The sequence below is a fragment of the Mustela lutreola genome, chromosome 17 (genome assembly GCF_030435805.1).
Source record: "Mustela lutreola isolate mMusLut2 chromosome 17, mMusLut2.pri, whole genome shotgun sequence".
Classification (NCBI taxonomy): Eukaryota; Metazoa; Chordata; class Mammalia; order Carnivora; family Mustelidae; genus Mustela; species Mustela lutreola.
The window spans coordinates 3,778,999-3,798,797 of record NC_081306.1 but is presented as its reverse complement, the minus strand read 5'-3'; positions in this window follow the sequence as shown (position 1 = coordinate 3,798,797).

Sequence of the window (19,799 nt, the reverse complement as noted above, 5' to 3'; positions counted from 1 at the left end):
TTCCATACAAGTAGCCCGTACCCTGCCCCCCAGCAACCTTTGTGCAAGAGGCTTCATTTCCCCCAGAGTGCCCAGCGCAGGAGCCTTTGCTTCCCCAGACTGCCCAGCGTGGTGGTTCCAGGTGAGAATGGACGCAAGCTGCAGAGATGCCTTCTAAAACTACCTTCTGGGGAGGGGACAAGGAAACCACCACATCGATCCTACAGGTTTCTCATGGCTAACAGGAGGTCCCTTGCAGTCCTACTTTTTTTCTGGGATAATATAAAGAATCTTATATTCAGTCTTATAAAATATTGATCAAGTGTTTACTTTGGGTAGAAGACCCCCCCCCCCACCCCAGGCACCGATGAAGGAACAGTAAGCGTAACAGACAGGCTTCTGCCCTCAGAGTGCTTCTAGTCTAGGGGAGACAGAAAAGAAGCAGGCATTCCAATGGATACGTAAAATTCAGTAAGCATCAAAGCTGTGAGGAAAATTATACAGGGTGACCTGAGTACCAAGAAATCAGCACGAGCAATAACAGAAAACACAGGGAAATTGGAATTCATCGAAATTGAAAACTTTCTGCTGTCGTGGAAGTGCTGCAGTAAAAAAGGCAACACCCCTCCCCACATTTTTTAAGAAAAAGCGGACGTGAATAGATAGTTCTCCAAAGAAAGTATACGAATGACCAATAAGCCCAGGAAAAGTGGTTCAACCTCATCAGCCATCGTCGGACCCAGTTCGAAACCACAATGAGACACCACTCGGCACCCACTAGGATGCCCGTAATAAAGACAGATTATAAGTAGGCAAGGATGTGGTGAACCGGAGCCCTCACATGCTGTTGGTAAGAATGTAAAATGACACAATGAATGAAATAGTCTGGCAGTTCCCCAAAAGTTAAATATAGAGCTGCCGTGTGATCCAGAAGATCCATTCGTGTGGGTAAGTTCAAGAGAAATGAAAATATATGTCCACACAGAAGCTGGTATGTGGCTGCTCATAGCAGCGTCATTCATCATAAGACAAGAAGTGGAAACAACCTAGGGGTTCATCAATGGATGGAAGGATAAACACAATGTGGTATATCCATACAGTGGAATGTTAGTTGGCAATAAAAAATAATGAAGTGTGACTTCATACCACAACACGGATGAACCCTGAAAACATATAAGAAGATGCTCGCGAAAGGACACATATTGCCTGAGGCCATTTATGCAAAACATCCCAAAGAGTGAATCTGCTGAGACAGAAAGTAGATTGTTGGTTGTCTCATAGAAGGAGGTGAGGCAAGTGGGTCAACTGCTAGACGGTACAGAGTTTTGGGGGGAGGAGGAATAAAAACGTTCTAAAGTTGCGGTGAGGGTCGCCCACTCAGTGAAAATACTAACAACCATTGAACTGCATACTTCAAATCAGTAAATTGTATGGCATGTGGATTATAGCTCAATATAGATCTTATTGAGAGGAGGAGGAGGAAGCCGAAGCAGCTGCCACCAGCCACAAAAGGATTAAAGATTTGGAGGAAGCATTCTGTGCGGGGGAAAAAAGCTCTAGCTTTCCTGTTCCATATTTTATGCTATAATAAAAAGAACATGGGTTTAGGACCAGGCATATCCAAGTTTGAATGCTATCTGCACCATTTATCATGACTAGCATCTCTAAAAAATGTTTAAGCTTCCTTTTTGAGAACTTAACTATGTATTAGATATTGTGCTAATGGATTTACATACCCTGGTGTAATTTCATTCTTGTAAATACCTTGGAGGGAGGTGAAATTACCTCCCTGTGGTGGGAAGTTGAGATGGAGAGTAGATTTAACCATCACACTATGCTGAAGGAAAAACCTGAGCTAAGCATATCACCTCTTTAGCCGTCATGCCTCTCATTTATGGAATGGAAATGATATCTCCCATATGCCGGTCCCGTAGATTGAGAAACCTATGTATACCTAGCACAGTGCCTAGAATTAATGCAAAAATTTTATGAAGTTTATAAATTTTCTAAAGTGTCCACACATAGACACACATACATATATATTATTTGTTTCAGGGGTACAGGTCCGTGAATCATCAATGTCACGCAATTCACAGCATTCACCATAGCACATACCCTCCCCAAGGTCCATCATCCAGCCACCGTATCCGTCCCCCCAACCCCCGCCCCACCAGCCCTCAGTTTGTTTCCTGAGATTAAGAGTCTCTTATGGTTTGTCTCCCTCCCCGATCCCATCTTGTTTCATTTTCTCCTCCCTACCCCCCCACAACCCCCACCCTGCCTCTCAAATTCCTCCTATCAGAGAGATCATATGATAATTGTCTTTCTCTGGTTGACGTACTGCACTTAGCATAATACCCTCTAGTTCCAGCCAGGTTGTTCAAATGGCAATATTTTAGGGGTGTTTTTTGTTTGTTTGTTTGTTTGTTTTGTTTTTTGTTTTTAAAGATTTTATTTTCATTTATTTGACTGACAGAGATCGCAAGTAGGCAGAGGGGCAGGCAGACAGAGAGAGGGGGAAACAGGCTCCCTGCCGAGCAGAGAGCCCAATGCGGGGCTTGATCACAGGACCCCGATATCATGACCCAAGCGGAAAGCAGAGGCTTTAACCCACTGAGCCACCCAGGCGCCCCTCAGGGGTGGTTTTTTTTTTTTTTTTTTTAATAGCTACATGGTATTCCATCACACACACACACACACACACACACACACACACACAGAGTACTCCATCATATATATATATATATACTATTATAGATAGATCGATCGATCTCACATCTTCCTTATCCATTCATCTTTTGATGGACATCTAGGTTCTTTCCATAGTTTGGCTATTGTGGACATTGCTGCTATAAACATTTGGGTGCACGTGCCCCTTCAGATCACTACTTTTGTATCTTTAGGGTAAATACCCAGTAGTGCCATTGCTGGGTCATAGGGTGGCTCTATTTTCAACTTTTTGAGGAACCTCCATGCTGTTTTCCAGAGTGGCTGCACCAGCTTGCATTCCCACCAACAGTGTAGGAGGGTTCCCCTTTCTCCTCATCCTCGCCAGCATCTGTCATTTCCTGACTTGTTAATTTTAGCCATTCTGACTGGCTTGAGGTGGTATCTCATTGTGGTTTTGATTTGTATTTCCCTGATGCTGAGTGATGTGGAGCACTTTTTCATATGTCTGTTGGCCATTTGGATGTCTTCTTTAGAGAAATGTCTGTTCATGTCTTCCCCCCATTTCTTGATTGGATTATTTGTTCTTTGGGTGTTGAGATTGGTAAGTTATTTATAGATTTTGGATACTAGCCCTTTATCTGATATGTCATTTGCTTGTCTCTCATTCTGTCAGTGTTCTTTTGGTTTTATTGACTTTCCTTTGCTGTGCAAAAGCTTTTTATCTTGATGAAGTCCCAATAGTTTATTTTTGCCTTTGCTTCCCTTGCCTTTGGCGATGTTTCTAGGAAGAAGTTGCTGTGGTTGAGGTTGAAGAGATTGCTGCCTGTGTTCTCCTCAAGGATTTGGATGGATTCCTTTCTCACATTGAGGTCTTTCATCTATCTTGCATCTATTTTTGTGTGTGGTGTACAGAAATGAACCAGTTTCATTCTTCTGCATATGGCTGTCCAATTTTCCCAACATCATTTGTTGAATAGACTTTTTTCCACTAGACACTCTTTCCTGCTTTGTTGAAGATTAGTTGACCACAGAGTTGAGGGCCCATTTCTGGGCTCTCTATTCTGTTCCATTGATCTATGTGTCTGTTTTTGTGCCAGTACCATACTGTCTTGATGATTATAGTTTTGTAATAGAGCTTAAAGTCTGGGATTGTAATGCCACCAACTTTAATTTTCCTTTTCAACATTCCTCTGGATATCTGGGGTCTTTTCTGGTTCCATATAAATTTTAGGATTATTTGTTCCTTTTCTTTGAAAAAAGTTGATAGTATTTTGATAAGGATTGAATTAAACATAAATTAAACTTGTAGATTGCTCTAGGTAGCATAGACATTTTCACAATATTTTTTCTTTCAATCCATGAGTATGGAATGTTTTTCCATTTCTTTGTGTCTTCCTAAATTTCTTTCATGAGTACTTTATAATTCTCTGAGTACAGATTCTTTGCCTCTTTGGTTAGGTTTATTCATAGGTATTTTATGGTTTAGGATGCAGTTGTAAATGGGATTGACTCCTTATTTTCTCTTTCTTCTGTCTTGTTGTTGGTGTATAGAAATGCAACTGATTTCTGTGCATTGATTTTATATCCTGACACCTTACTGAATTCCTGTATGAGTTCTAGCAGTTTTGGAGTGGAGTCTTTTGGGTTTTCCACATTTACTGGTTATGAATCTGTTCAGGTTTTCTATTTCTTCCTGGTTCAGTTTTGGTAGTTTATATGTCTCTAGGAGTGCATCCATTTCTTCCAGATTGTCAAATTTGCTGCTGTATAATTTCTCATAATATGTTCTTATAATTGTTTGTATTCCTTTGGTGTTGGCCATCATCTCTCCTCTTTCATTCATGATTTTATTTATTTGGGTCATTTCTCCCTTCTTTTTAATAAGTTTGGCCAAGCGTTTATCAATCTTATTAATTCTTTCAAAGAACCAGCTCCTCGTTTCTACTGTTCTTTTGGGTTTTATTTCATTGATTTCTTCTCTGATCTTTATTATTTCTCTTCTCCTGCAGGGTTTAGGTTTTATTTGCTATTGTTTCTCCAGTTTCTTTAGGTGTAGGGTTAGGTTTTGTATTTGAGACTTATTTCTTAAGAAAGACTTGTATTGTTATATACTTTCCTCTCAGGACTGCCTTTGCTGTGTCCCAAAGATTATGAACAGTTGTGTTTTCATTTTCACTTGTTTCCATGAATTTTAATTCTTCTTTAATTTCCTGGTTGACCCATTCATTCTTCAGTAGGATGCTCTTTAGCCTTCATGTATTTGAGTTCTTTCCAGCTTTCCTCTGGTGGTTGATTTCTAGTTTCAAAGCACTGTGTTCTGAAAATATGCAGGGAATGATCTCAGTCTTATGGTACTGGTTGAGACCTTATTAGTGACCCAGGATATAATCTATTCTGGAGAATGTTCCATGTGCACTAGAGAAGAATCTGTATTCTGTTGCTTTGGGCTGGAATGTTCTGAATATATTGGTGATGTCTATCTGGTCCAGTGTGTCATTTAAAGCTTTTATTTCTTTGTTGATCTTTTGCTTAGATGATCTGTCCATTTCAGTGAGGTGGGTGTTAAAGTCCCCTACTCTTATTGTATTATTGTCTATGTGTTTCTTTGATTTTGTTATTAATTGGTTTATATCATTAGCTCATCCCATGTTAGGGGCATAGATATTAAAAATTGTTAGATCTTCTTGTTGGATAGACCCTTTAAATGGTTTTCCACCCCCTGACTTTAAATCTGGAGGTGTTGGGGTGCCTGGGTGGCTCAGTGGACTATGCCTCTGCCTTTGGCTCAGGTCATGATCTTAGGGCCCTGGGATTGAGCCCTGAATTGGGCTCTCTGCTCAGTAGGGAGCCTGCTTCCCCTTATCTGCCTGCTACTCTGCCTACTTGTGCTCTTTCTCTGTCAAATAAATAAATATTTTTTAAAAAAATTTTTAAAATAAATAAATCTGGAGGTGTCTTTGGGTGTAAAATGAGTTTCTTGCAGATAGTATATCAATGAGTCTTGTTTTCTTATCCATTCTGATACCCTGTGTCTTTTGTTTGGGGCATCTAACCCATTTACATTCAGAGTAGCTATTGAAAGATATTAATTTAGTGCCATTGTATTGCCTGTAAGGTTACTGTTACTGTATATCATCTCTGTTCCTTTCTGGTCTGTTACTTTTAGGCTCTCTCTTTGCTAAGTGGACCACTTTCAATATTTCCTGTAGGGCTGGTTTGGTGCTTGCAAATTTTTTTCTTTTTTGTTTGTCCTGGAAACTTTTTATCTCTCCTATTTTCAATGACAGCCTAGCTGGATATAGGATTCTTGGCTGCATATATTTCATGTTTAGTGCCCTGAATATGTCATACCAGCCTTTTCTGGTCTGAGAGGTCTCTGTGGATAGGTCTGCTGCCAATCTAGTATTTCTACTATTTTATGTTATAGACCTCTTGTCCTGAGCTGCTTTCAGGATTTTCTCTTTGTCATTGAGACTTGTAAGTTTTACTCTTAGACGATGGGGTGTTGAGCTATTTTTATTGATTTTGAAGGGGATACTCTGTGCCTCCTGGATTTTGATGCTTGTTTCCTTCCCCAAATTAGGGAAATTCTCTGCTATAATTTGTCCAATACATCTTCTGCCCCTGTCTCTCATTTTTCTTCTTCTGGGATCCCAATTATTCTAATATTGTTTCATTTTATGGTATCACTTATCTCTCACATTCTCCCTTCATGGTCCAATGGTTGTTTATCTTTTTGTTTTCAGCATCCTTATTCTCCGTCATTCGGTTTTCTGTATCACTAATTCTTTCCTCTGCCTCATTTATCCTAGCAGTAAGAACCTCCATTTTTTTTTTTTTTTTGCACATTAATAGCTTTTTTTAATTTCAACTTGGTTAGATTTGAGTTCTTTTGTTTCTCCAGAAAGGATTTTTATTTCTCCAGAAAGGGATTCTCTAGTATCCTCTATGCTTTTTTCAAGCCCCACTAGCATCTTGATAATCATCATTATGAACTCTAGTTCTGATATCTTACTAATGTCAGTATTGATTAGGTTCCTAGCCATCCATACTGGCTCTTGTTCTTTTTTTTTTTTTTTTTAGGTGAGTTTTTCCACCTTGTCATTTTGTCCAGATAAGAATAGGTGAATGAGAGAACAAAATACTAAAAGGATAACAATGACCCCATAAAAATATACAGTAACCAAATCAGAAGAGACCCAAAACCGGGGGTGGAGAAGGTAGGAGAAAGAAAGAAAAAAAATTATATATATACATATATATATATGATTAAAAAATCATATATATATATGATTGTGTATATATATGATTAGAACAGAGCCACATACTTGATTTTGGGTGTATTTTGGTCTGTTAGAAGAAACTGCCTCCTCACATTTTAAAGAAAGAAAAACTTATATATATACAAAAATAAAGGTAAACACGATGAAGGAATGGAATATGACTGTAAAGATGAAAATTTTAAAAGATTCAAAAAAGGAATTGATAAGAAGTTGGTTAAAAAAAAAGAAAAAAAAAAGGGAGAGAATGTGATCAGGCTGGAGACTAGAACAAAGCCATACGCTAGATTTAGGGTATATTTTGATCTGTTAGAAGAAACTGTATCCCAGAATTTTAAAGAAAGGAAAACTTATGTGTGTACAGAAAATAAGGTAAAATACAATGAAGGGATAGAATATGACTATAACAATGAAGTTTTTAAAATATTTTTAAAAAGGTATTGATAAATATAAAATAGTTTAAAAAGGTTAAAATAAGAAAGATGAAAAATTTTAAAAATAGAGTAAGAAAAAAATAAAAATAAAATTTTAATTTGAAAGACTAAAGAATCATGGGGGGAAAAGCCATGAATTCTACATGGTGTATTCCCCTAGCACAGGTATTTTGCAGTTCTCAGTGATTGGTAAAATTGGTCTTGGCTGGGTGTTCTTGCTGATCTTCTGGGGGAGGGGCCTGTTGCAGCAATTCTCAAATGTCTTTGCCTGAGGCAGAATTACACCCTTGCCAGGGACCAGGCTAAGCAATTTGCTCGGGTTTGCTCTTGAGAGCTTTTGTTCCCTGAATGCTTTCTGTACAGCTTTGGAGGATAGGTATGAAAATGGCGGCCTCCCAATCTCCAGCCCCATCGGAGCAGAGAGCACGCAGCCCCCTCCTCAGTGCACCCTGAGAGGAGAGCAGTCACTCCCTTCTCTCTGGTCTCCGGCCACACTCCATGCTTACTCATGTGACGGAGCATATGTATCTCTGGCGCTGGGCCGTGTTTGGAGTCTCCAAACCCAGCTGATCCTTGCAGCACACTCCCACGCCACTCCCCCCGGAGAGGAAGGTGAGTCTCTCTGGGTCTGCCACTTATGGGGTCCCTGCGCAAAGAGCAGTGGCCCAGGATCATGGTTTCAGGTAACCCTGAGCTGAGAGTTCCGTTCTCGGTTCCATCCTCAGTTAACCCCTCCTCAGTTCCGTCTTTGCAGCCAGCTTCCCTACACTGATACCTGGGGGCTCTGCCACACTCACGCACCAGGGGTCTTTTTGTGACCCCAAGGGTCCTGAGACCACACTGCCTCAGTGAGGGCTCCACCTCCCCGCTTGCCTCTGGAGCGACGTCCCTCAGTGGAGCCGACTTCTAGAAGTTCCAATTTTGTGCTCCGCGGCTCTACCGCTTGCCGGGAGCTGGCCCCTCTCCCTCACAGTCTATCTTCCCGTATATCTCAGATTCACTTCACGTCCTACCTTCCAGAAAGTGGTCACTTTTCTGTTCCTAGAATTGTTGCTATTCTTTTCTTCAATCTCCTGTTGAGTTTGTAGGTATTCAGAATGGTTTGATAACTATCTAGTTGAATTCCTGGGACTTGAGACCTAAGTCTCCTACTCCTCCGCTATCTTGCTTTTCCTCTAAAGTTTTTATATTTGTAAAAATTTATATGATTATTTATATAAATGTTTTATTTCCACGTTAGATTGTGAACATTTCATGTGAAATACCAATGATTTACAGGTCTCTTAAAAATTTAACCTCACAGGGGCATGCCCAGGTCGCTCATTTGGTGAAGTGTCTGACTCTTGATCTCAGCTCAGGCCTTGATCTCAGGGTCTTGAGTTCCAGTTCTGCTTTGGGCTCTGGAGCCAACTTAAAAAGCTGTATTAAGCATCATGCTGTGCAAAACTATGTTTGGCACATGTAGTGAGTTCAGTAATGGCTCCTCCCCCAAAAGATATATCCAAGTCCTAATAGTGAGGCCCTGTGACTATTACTTTATTTAGGAAAAGGATTTTCTCTTACTCCAAATGGCCGGTATCATTAAGTTAAAGACCTCAAAATGAGATCATTCTGGATTACCCATGTGGGAACTAAATGCAATGACAAGTGTCTCTATTAAAGAGGAGGGTGCCTAGGTGGCTCAGTTGGTTAAGTGTCCAACTCTTGACCTCAGTTCAGGTTGTGATCTTAGGGTTGTGACATTGAGCCCCATGTTGGGCTCCGTGCTTGGTATGGAGTCTGCTGGAGATTTTCTCCCTCACCCTCATGCACCCACTCTCTTTCTCTCTCAAGTAAATAAATAAATAGAATTGTGGCTTTTTTTTTAAGATTTTGTTTACTTTTTTGACAGAGACACAGTGAGAGAGGGAACATAGCAGGGGGAGTGGCAGAGGGAGAACAGGCTTCCCGTGGAGCAGGGAGCCCGATGCAGGGCTCAATCCCAGGACCCTGGGATCATGACCTGAACTGAAGGCAGACACTTAACGACTGAGCCACCCAGGTACCCCAACAAATAGAATTGTTAAAAAAATAAATCAATAAAGGCAGAAGAGGAGAAGATGCAGACCATGCAGAGGCAAAGACCATGGGAAAACAAAAGCTAAGGCTGGCGTTATGCATTCACAGTTCAAGCAATACCTGGAGCCACCAGAAACTGGAAGAGGCAGGGAAGCCTAGTTCCCTGAGTTTCGCTGATTTTCATCTGTATGTGGACCTTCATAATTGTGCTTCTGAATCCCTCCTGCTACTCTTCATTAGGAGCAATGGAGTCGACTTAAGAAACTATTAAACCTGCACTCCCATGCTCAGGTTCAGCTTGGGAGCAGATAAATTCACCAAACACAATCGCTATTTAAGTGGGGATGAAAGAGGACCCACAAATCCCCTCAAAGCCTCTACCAGGCTGCCCCTCAAACACCCGGCTATCCCTCTGACTGACTATGTGGCATCAATGAGTAATGCTTCCTCAGAGTCTCCATTTCTTCATCTGCAAACTGGGACTGGTAATTCTTGGTCCCTGGACTGGAAGAGCACTCATTGACAAAGCTGACTTTCACATACCTGACTTCACAAAAGGCAGGAAATAGATTTAAGTTTGCAGAGTTGGAATAGCAGACTCCATACGCAGGTCAGAGAGAGAGAGTGGGGAACAGAAGTCAGTGGCACGGAGGAGTCCAGTATTTTCTCATGATACACTTTTCCTTTTCCCATGGCTGGGAGGGAGGATTCCTCTTGCTGGGGAGACCGGTCCCCAGACAACAGACCAGTCTGTACTCCATCCTCTGACCTGCCACCCACCACTGTTCTCCCTAGAGTGGCCTAGGCTTGGGCAAATGGTCAGGCAATTGACAAGCCTGCATGGAGTTTCTGGGGGAAGTGGCTTCTTATTACTTGATGCTTTATTTTTATTTTTAATTTTCTTATCCATATCCTGCCCCAGGGAAGGGAGAATCCTCATGAACACTGTGGTACTAAACTCTTGCAGTGGAACAAGCTGTAAAGACTAGAATATATCATTCCTCAGTTTCTCTCAGGATGGAATAGACTTACATTTGGAAATATTGGTACATCTACGGTGTATCTCATAGGCTTTATCATCCCCAGTTAAGACCTCAGGAAATTGCACATCAAGGATGTTGTGATCTGTGCCACATCCCATCGTTTCTAGTGCAGGGCTGGCGCTCAGCAGCATGACATCCATGGGAAGGGGAACCATGAGCATCATTGCATTAGACTCTCTTTCTGGCTTTTACCTATAATTTCATCGAATAGGGGCTTGATCTTATATCTTCTCAGAGATTTTGACTTCAGGTATATTATAAGGGAACTGGGACAGTGAGAACCAAGGGAGCATATCCATTTCAATTTGGAGGTTCCATTTCACACGTCTGTGGGGCTCTACAAGAATAGACTTATACTACGCTGTTGGTTTCAGGTCCGTTTACACTCACCATTTTATCTCTGGCACTTAGATCTTTTTTCTACAATATCACAGCTGCCTCTTTTTCAGCACAATCATTTCCTGTCTCTTCTATGCCCGGGGAGCCACATAAACAAGGGAAGGCGGAGGCGAGCACATGCAGTCTGTGCTTTCTGAAAGTTTAAGTGAACTCCCCCCTAGCTGAAAGCCCCAGCCCTCTACACGTCCCCCCCCTCCCCCTGCATGGCTCTGAAGGCTCTGCTGAAGAAGGATTTGTCTGGGAAGGGCCCCTGAGTCCATGTCTGTTTGGTGACAGCTGTCCAAATGCAAGAGGTGTTATGCATTTGGAGAATGAAGTTATTTGGCTGAATTGATGGTGTGTGGCCATGACTGGCAGATGTCTGTTTTTGTACTGGGCACAACACCCTCCTGTCCCTTGGTTTCCAAAGCTGACATGCTACAAAGAGAGGAATTTGAAGCCAACAGCATTTCTTCTTTGTAGGAAAGACAAGCATTGCTCTGAGTGTGTGGAGTCCTGCTATGAGGGTCTCTCCATCCCTAAAGCTAGTCCCCATTTTCTGCTTTTTCTGAAAGCCTTCCTGATTTTTCCCCTTGACGTCTTTACCTGTGTGAGTCCAGAAAGCCAGTAGACACTGAAGCATCTCCCATACTTAGAGAAGAAGCCACATCTCATCAGGGACTTTCATGTTGAGTCTGCCCAAAATGGAAGCTTTCCTTCAGAGCTACAGTATCTGCCTTGCCCCAGTACAGGCAGAATGGGCTGTCCTGTGGGTTCTTCAGGATGGAGTTGTATACACAAGGGACAGGGACCAATGGAATCAAATGTCATTAAAATCTTACCATTGGGGCACATGTTCCCACTCAGCACATCTTTCCAATAAGTTGGGTTATAATATATGGCCAATACCATTGCCTACAGGGTTTCTCTCTCCTCTATAATGCCCCAAACTCACCTCTTGAAATTTGCATATTCTAACCAATGAGATGAAAATGCACAAACATGCTCAAGCAAGGAGAAGGGAGTAAAGTGTGCTGGAGAAGTTCAGAGATACCCAAAGTAATCTTGCTGCTTTAGCCCCACAGAAGCATGAGAAAGGAGAGAGAGCCATAAACACAGATATGACCCTCATCATGTATGACCTCTGCTCATTAGAAAATGTGACCCAGTCAGTGTCCTTGACTTTATTCATACAACATTAGCATTTCTCTCTTCTGAGAAAGAATGAGGTTGGGAGTAGGGTAAGTGGATGTCTGTCCCCTACCCTACCTGACCAAACATTTCAGTCTTACACTTGGCCCCCTTTTCCAGGTCCTTACTGATGTCATCAAAGTAGTATCAAAAAAGGAGAAAAATCTGCATTAGCAACAGATTTAGGGGAGAGTGCCCTCCAAGGGCAGGATGGTCAAGGAATTTCTCCCAGATAGAGTACCAAAGGAATCAAAGTGAATGGACACAAGAAATGCCAGTTGAACTCTCTTTCCTAAATTTACAGCAGAAAATACATTGAAGGGATCTTGCGAAACTCAATCATCATCAGCTTCTTTGGGAGGACACTGACTAGGGGCTGGAAGGCATCCAAGAAACACTAAACTCTGAATCTTTTTCCATTGCTTTCAAACTTTGCAGAGAGTAAGCTGAGATAGAGCACCAGGAAAATGGTCAGCTGTTACCACATTGTGTGCATGGGATGGAGACTGGCCAAACAGAAGTTGAATGCTAGGTGATGGCTAGGTTGGGAAGTTGCTGAGAATATCAGTATGATAGATGAATGACTGGACTACATGACTCTTTGTGTGTCTTCTTAACTGAGAATATGAGATTGAATGAATTAAATATAATGTAATTCACTCTATATTCAAGTTCTAGATTCTAGTGTTCTAGAGATTTTGATCAGCTGCTCCAAGGAATATATACCAGAAATAAGCTTTCAGAAAGAGTGAGGGATTAGTATCAGTTATAATCCAACAAATTATACATAGTTGAACACACACTGTATAATAGGTCAGGAAACTCTCAAGAGAAAGAATAGATCATCACATTTTAGAGGGACTCAAAGTCAGGTAGGGAAGAAAGACACTTAATCTCAGGTACAGTGTGATTAAATGCTAAAATAGACTATTGCTTAAAGTGCTTAGAAATATAGATGAAGGGTAATTAATCTGCCTCAAGGAAAGCTGCATAGAGAAAATGATTTTTTAACTGGGCCCTGAGTATTAACTCATGGTATTAACTGGTCAGGCAATTGTGCTCTGGTTAAAACATGGGCTGAGGGAAGAGAATGGTCAGCCATTGACATGGAAATGTTGGATGCAACCACATTTTGATGCCATGTCGAAGAATTTGTACTTCATTCCAGAGGAATTGAGGCGCCATTCAATCCATTTCTTAGAAACGTCGTTCTGGCAACAGATGTTTTTGGCAACAGAAACATCTTCCTGGTAATGGAGTCCAAATGGGTTGAAGATTCTAAGCAAGCTGGTAGAGTGTTTCCATCAGAGAGCTCTACCCTCCAAATCAAATACATAGAAATTAGCAATAAAATGCTTTGAAAATAAAAAATATATATAGAAATACTACCAATAAGCAAAAAACAACAATAAGACTTTCTTCTTCCCTAAACCTTGCCAAAGGACTTCCATAGACCAAAAGTACAGAGGAAGCCCATGTTATTAAACAGAGGCCATGCCATTCACCTTGGGAGAGACAGGAATATACCTTCCTGTAGGAAATGGCAGTTGAATGTTGGCCCATGGTGGGAGTGAGGATCCTGTGCCCCTGCCCCAAACCAGGCTGGAATTGTGTACCTGAGCCAGGCAAATCAGCATAACAGAAAGAGGAAGTGTGTGGCCTTTAGAGCCAGTCTTCATGGGGTCCCTAACCATGGGAACTTAGGCAAGTTACTTAGCCTCTCTCTGCCTCAACTTCTCCATCTTTTTTTTTTTTTTTAAGTTTCTCCATCTTTAAAATGAAGATATTGATAGCATCTTCTTTATAATTCTTTTATGGAAATTAAATGCATTAAATACGTAAGTTGTTTACATCTTACTGGAACACAGTAAATGCTTGGTAAGTGTTGGCCATTATCAGGGAAAAAGCTCCGCCAGCCTGTCCAGAGCTGTGTCAAGAAACAGTTCACCCTTGGTGGAGGCAGGAGGTGGAGGAACTGTGACTATACTACATACTGTTCATGGTGTATCCATTCCGGTTCCTAGTGTTCACCATCAAGATTTCAAAGATCTCAAAAGACACTCGAAATGAATAGGAGTGGAACTGCAGAACTTATCTACCTTGCATAACTGAAATCTTGTACCCATTGACCAACATCTCCCTTTTTAATATACAGCAATGGAACTACAATACAATACACTGCAATGGAACTACAAAACAATACAATACTACTGTATTGTAAACTTGAAATTTTCTAGGAGGGTAGATCTTAAGTGTTCTCAGCACACACACACACACACACACACACAAAATGAAAAGAAAGTAAAGAAAAAGAAAAAGACAACTATGAAGGCGATGGGTATATTGATTGTGGTGATTTTTTCACAATGTATATACATATCAAAACATCAACTTGTACATTTTAAATATATATATTTAATTTGTCAGTTATACTTCACTAGACCTAGAAATGAAGCTAGTAAGAATAATAATTATTAACCATTCTCTATTCCATGCAGAGTTAATGAAAGATTAACGGGTCTTTTCATGTTCTGTGCTTTGAGATTCTACAGCAAAGATATTTTATGAACCTAAGGCAGAGATTCTTAATCGTTTTTTGTGCTGTGGGCCCTACGGAACCTGTAAACTCCCTCTCAAAATAATGTTTCCAAAGGCATAAAATAAAATATATAAAGGGAACTATAGTGAAATACGGTTATCAAGATACAAAAAGAAACCCAAATCTGTAATACAGTAATATATGTGCTTTTAATTAACACATTAAATAAAAACGATCTAACAGTGCGCCTACGAACTACCTTAATTCCAAAGTGAGGAAGAGCATAAATAATATGTTTATACACCTGCAACAACAGAAAAATGATATGAAAACATCTGTGATTTTTATTAGAGATAAAGGCAGGGATGCGAGTCAGAATCATATTTGGAATTTAAATATTCACCTTTAGCTTCAGAATCAAGTTCCCACCTAAGGCTTTCGTGCAATTATTTCCCATGTGGACCCGACAGATTCTCTGCATCTGATGGCACCTGGGAATGTCCCATAACTACATGAGTGCCTGGCACAGAGAAGGTGATCAATACAAATGTATCAGTGAATGAATGAAACTGATCTGCCAGAGAAGCAAGCAAAAGAAAGTACTGTCTCCCACGCCTGCATCCCCTATTTGTCCTCCCCCTTGCTCCTTTTCACCCCATACTTATACATATATACATTCGCCGCACAACTATTCAAGTATTTATTGGGCAGCTACCCCGGGAACGACATCATCCTAGGACCTGTGGATGACACCAAGATGAATGAATGAGACGTGCATCTGGCCCTAAAAGAGGGCATAACCTGAGAGGATATGATGGAACCTAGAAAAACCTCACTTGTTTTCCGCATGCGACTATTTTTTTAAATCGATTGTCTCTTTTTTCCTTGAGAGCTTCTATAAAACCAGGGAAGCCATCAAGGCGAATTTCAAAGTTGGCAATAATGAAAGAGCAGCCAGGTTGCAGTATCTGAAAAAGAAACCTGTCACACACAGGGCTTGTTCAAACCACGCAATTTGCCAAGCTGACTTTGGAAGAAGTAGGTCAGTTTGCAGAGTGAGCTGCCGTAAGAGTCTGCAAACAGCTGCCAGAGCTGGAACCTACGTTTGCTAGGGGGAAAAAAAAATCACAGATGGGACCTCTTTAAAATATTCCATAGAATGGTGCTCGCAATTGAAATTTTTGAAGATTGTTTTACAAGATGTTTCCATACTGACTTAGGGAGAAATTAGGTCACTTTCCCCACAACATTTGATAACATCAGAGTGGGTATGCAAAGTTCCTTCTCGATGTCACCGCTAGACTTTTCATAGACCCTACTCTGCTGTTGTTTGAAGGAAGCTGCTCCCCAAGTATGGATGTGGTACCGGTTGCTTGTAGAAGAGCCCTTTCCTCTGGTCACAGTGGTCGGCTGGCCTGTCAGTTTCTTGTCCACAGCAGAGCAGATGATCCTCCCTACTTTCCATTCTCCTGGTAGAGAAGTCTAGGTTGTAGACTTGGGGTTGACAAATGATGGCCCAAGGGCCAACTGCCTGTTTTTACCATGCGCTGACTTAATTCAAACTTACCTCTCCTTTTTTCATCTTAAACCCTATAAAGATGCCAGAGGGCATTAAAGTCTGCTCCGCTGAAAAAGTTTTTTCATGTTGTTGAAGGTACAGGTGAAATAAGACAGGTCCATAAATAACTATAACACAAAGATCAAAGTTGCAAGTGAGAGACAGAGAAAAATACTTTGGGAGCTCAACATGGGAAAAACTACTTTAGACTTGGGGAACAGGAAGAGCTTTACAGCAAAAAAAGAGGTATTTAATCCAGGCTTTGAAGCATGAATAGAATCTGAACAAGAACCTTATGAAAGGAGTCAGAATCACAGATCCCATATGAACTGCAAGGACCTGGGGAAATCACCCAAAGTCTTGGATCTTCCACGTTCACCTATCTATGCATCCAACAAAGATTTGTTAATTTTCTGCTAAGTCAGGGGCATGGGATTATAGAGATCCAAACAGAGTGATCTCACTCTTCTTCTCTCCTCTCAATTTCCAAGGTCTTGCCGAAAATGACCCAACAAGTAATCAGAGACGTCGCTAAGGGCAAGTAAGGAAGGTGGCATCATATGCTACAAACTTCAAGGGATTTCTCCTAGACTTAGACAAGTAGGACCACATTAAAACAAGTCTGGTTAATTTTGTGTGTCAACTTGACTGAGCTTAATGATATCTCGATTGCTGGTAAAACATTATTTCTGGGTGTGTCTGTCACAGTGTCTCCAAAGGAGATTAACATCTGAATCAATACACTGAGCAGAGATCAGTCTTTACCAATGTGGGTGGGCATGGCTCAGTCTGTTGAGGGCCCAAATATGCACAAAGGCAGAGGAAAGGCAAATTCTTTCTCTCTCTGCTGGAGCTGGGACATCCATCTTCTCCCAACCTTGGCCATCTGAGCTCCTGGTTCTCAGGCCTCCAGGGACTTATACTAGCTGACCCCCACTTCTCAGGCCTTAGGCCTCTGACTGAACTACACTCCCAGCTTTCTTGGTTATCCAACTTGCAGATGGTGTATCGTGGAGCTTCTCAGCCTTCATAATCGTGTGAGCCAATTCCCATAATAAATCTCCTCTTATCTCTCTCTATATATCCTATTGGTTCTGTTTCTCTAGAGAACCCAACTAATATAGGAAGGCAGAGAAGGCCACAAGAGATGTGGAAATTTAGAACACTATGCTGCTCTTCAGATGTGGAGAGGTGATGTTCAGGGGAAAGAATAAGTCATAGTATGTAGGGGAAGTACTACACATGAATTTCATTCATCAGTCAAGAGGCAGTTGCCTCCATGATCAATGGTGACATCCGGGAGGAGGCTTGTTTTCCAGCTGATTGAGTGGCCAGTATTACTGGAAAGGTCAGTAGAGCCACAGTATCTATTTGAAGCAGAGGTCAAGTTTCATAGAATATAAAATAAAGATAATAGGTGCCTAGATCGGTAGCTTTACCAAATACAAAGGAAAAAAAGAGTCAGACAGATCCTATAGCACCTGGATTCCTATCCAGTCCAGTCCAATTCACAGAATCCATTAGATCTATAACTGATAATGAAAAAAATTTACATACACACACGTGTTCAGATGGATAATAAAGGAACTTATGGAGATGCTTTATACTATCTTTCACAAATAGGAGGCAAGAAATACCTTCAATCAAGGCTAAAAAATAAGATAAAGAAACAATCTGAGTCCCATGGAAAGATATTTCAACATAATAGAGGAAAGAAAATATAGGGGTGCCTGAGTGGCTCAGTTGATTAAGTGATTTTTGGCTCAGGTCATGATCTCAGGGTCGTGGGATCAAACCCTGTGTTGGGCTCCATGGTGGGCATACAACATACTTAATATTCTCTCTCCCTCTCCATCTCCCTCTGTCCCTACCCCCCCTTCCCTTTCTCTCTTAAAAAAAGGGGGAGGGAGAAAATAGACATTCAAAAGAATACTTAAAAAAAATAGAAGTTTCAAAAACATTTTAGATAACATGTATTTTCTACACTCTATGAAATCAAAATAGAAAAATAGGATGATATCACAGGAGTCAATGATGAAAAGTTGAAGCATGAGATAAAGAGAAGATATAAGGAAACCAATAATGCAGAATTTTAAATTACATTAGAAAACTAAATCAGTGGTATGTGACTCATAAATTTGGGAAGCTCTAGAATGCAGAATCCAAGAAAAGGCAATGAAAATAATTAGAAAGAATTTTATAGCTTATGTTTAGAGGAAAGAGAATAGAGATTCATGACATTAGTTTTTGGGAGAAAAAGAAAGGAATAAATGATATATAAAAATCAAAGGGCACCTGTGTGGCTCAGTCGGTTGGTCATCTGCCTTCCAGGTGGGGGTCTTGGGATCAAGCCCTGTGTAGGGCTCCTTTTTCAGCTGGGAACCTGTTTCTCCCTCTGCCTGCAGCTCCTCCTCTCCGTGCTTGCTTTCTCTCTGTCAAATTAATAGATGACATCTTTAAAAAAATAATCAAAGACAAAATTTAATATAGCACTCCTGAACTGAAGACATAACCAAACCAACCAGTGTACAGGGCTCAGCTAGTTGTGGCAAATTTTACAGAAAGAAATGAACTCTGAACTATCTTCATAATTCATTTAAGGATAAAGAAAGAATTCTAGGAGTGTAAAGTTTGTATAAAAAATGGTTTCTTACGAAGGCAGTTCATTGCATTGGCAGGACATTCTTTTTTTTTTTTTTTCTTTTTAATGTGTCCCTCATCTTCCTTTTCCTTTCCTCATTCTTAAAAAAGAAGATATCTGTCTAGGCTCAGGAGTTCATCAAAATACCACATAGGGGCACCTGGGTCACTCAATCAGTTAAGTGGCTGCCTTTGGTTCAGGTCATGATTCTGGGGTCCTGGGATCAAGCCGCAGGTGGGACTCCCTGCCCAGTGGGGAGTCTGCTTCTCCTTCTCCCTCTGCTCCTACCCCCCTGCTCATGCTCTCTCTCTCTCAAATTAATTAATTAACTAAGTAATTAAAATACCACATAAAGACTTTCTTTCCTTTTTACTCTTGTGGTGTCTAAATCCCATCTCTCCATCCAACAAATATGTATTGAGTATCTAGTCAGTGCCAACTAAGTGTTCTAGACTGCAGATATCTGCAAACAAAAGAGAACCAAGGGCAATAACATATCCAATATATTGTGTGTAAGAAGGGCTATGTAATAAAAACAAAGCCGACTACAAGGACAGAATGGAGGAGAGAATAAAGAGCTCTTCTCTAAGAAATTGGCCTTTGCACATGAACCCAAGTGAATTGAGGAAAGAAGCCAGGCAGATATGTTGGGGAAGAAGGGACTGTAAGTACAAATGACTTAAACTGGAAATGTGCTTGTCTGGGGCAGTTGTAGATGAGCAAGAGACCAGTGCGGCTGAAGCAGAGTGAGTGAAGGAGAGGGCTTAGGATAGGAACTCAGACACTCCAGTATGTAGAAGTTAGACCATGAGGGCTGTGAGACAATGCAAGGAAATTGAATTTTATTTCATTTTATATTTTTAAAGGTTTATTTATTTATTTGAGAGAGAGAGAAAGCACGAGGAAGTGACAGGGGAAGAGGGAGAGAGAAACTCAAGCAGACTCCTTGCCGCACACAGAGCCTGACCTCGGTCTTGATACCACTATGAGATCATGACCTGAACCAAAATCACGAGTCAGACGCTTAA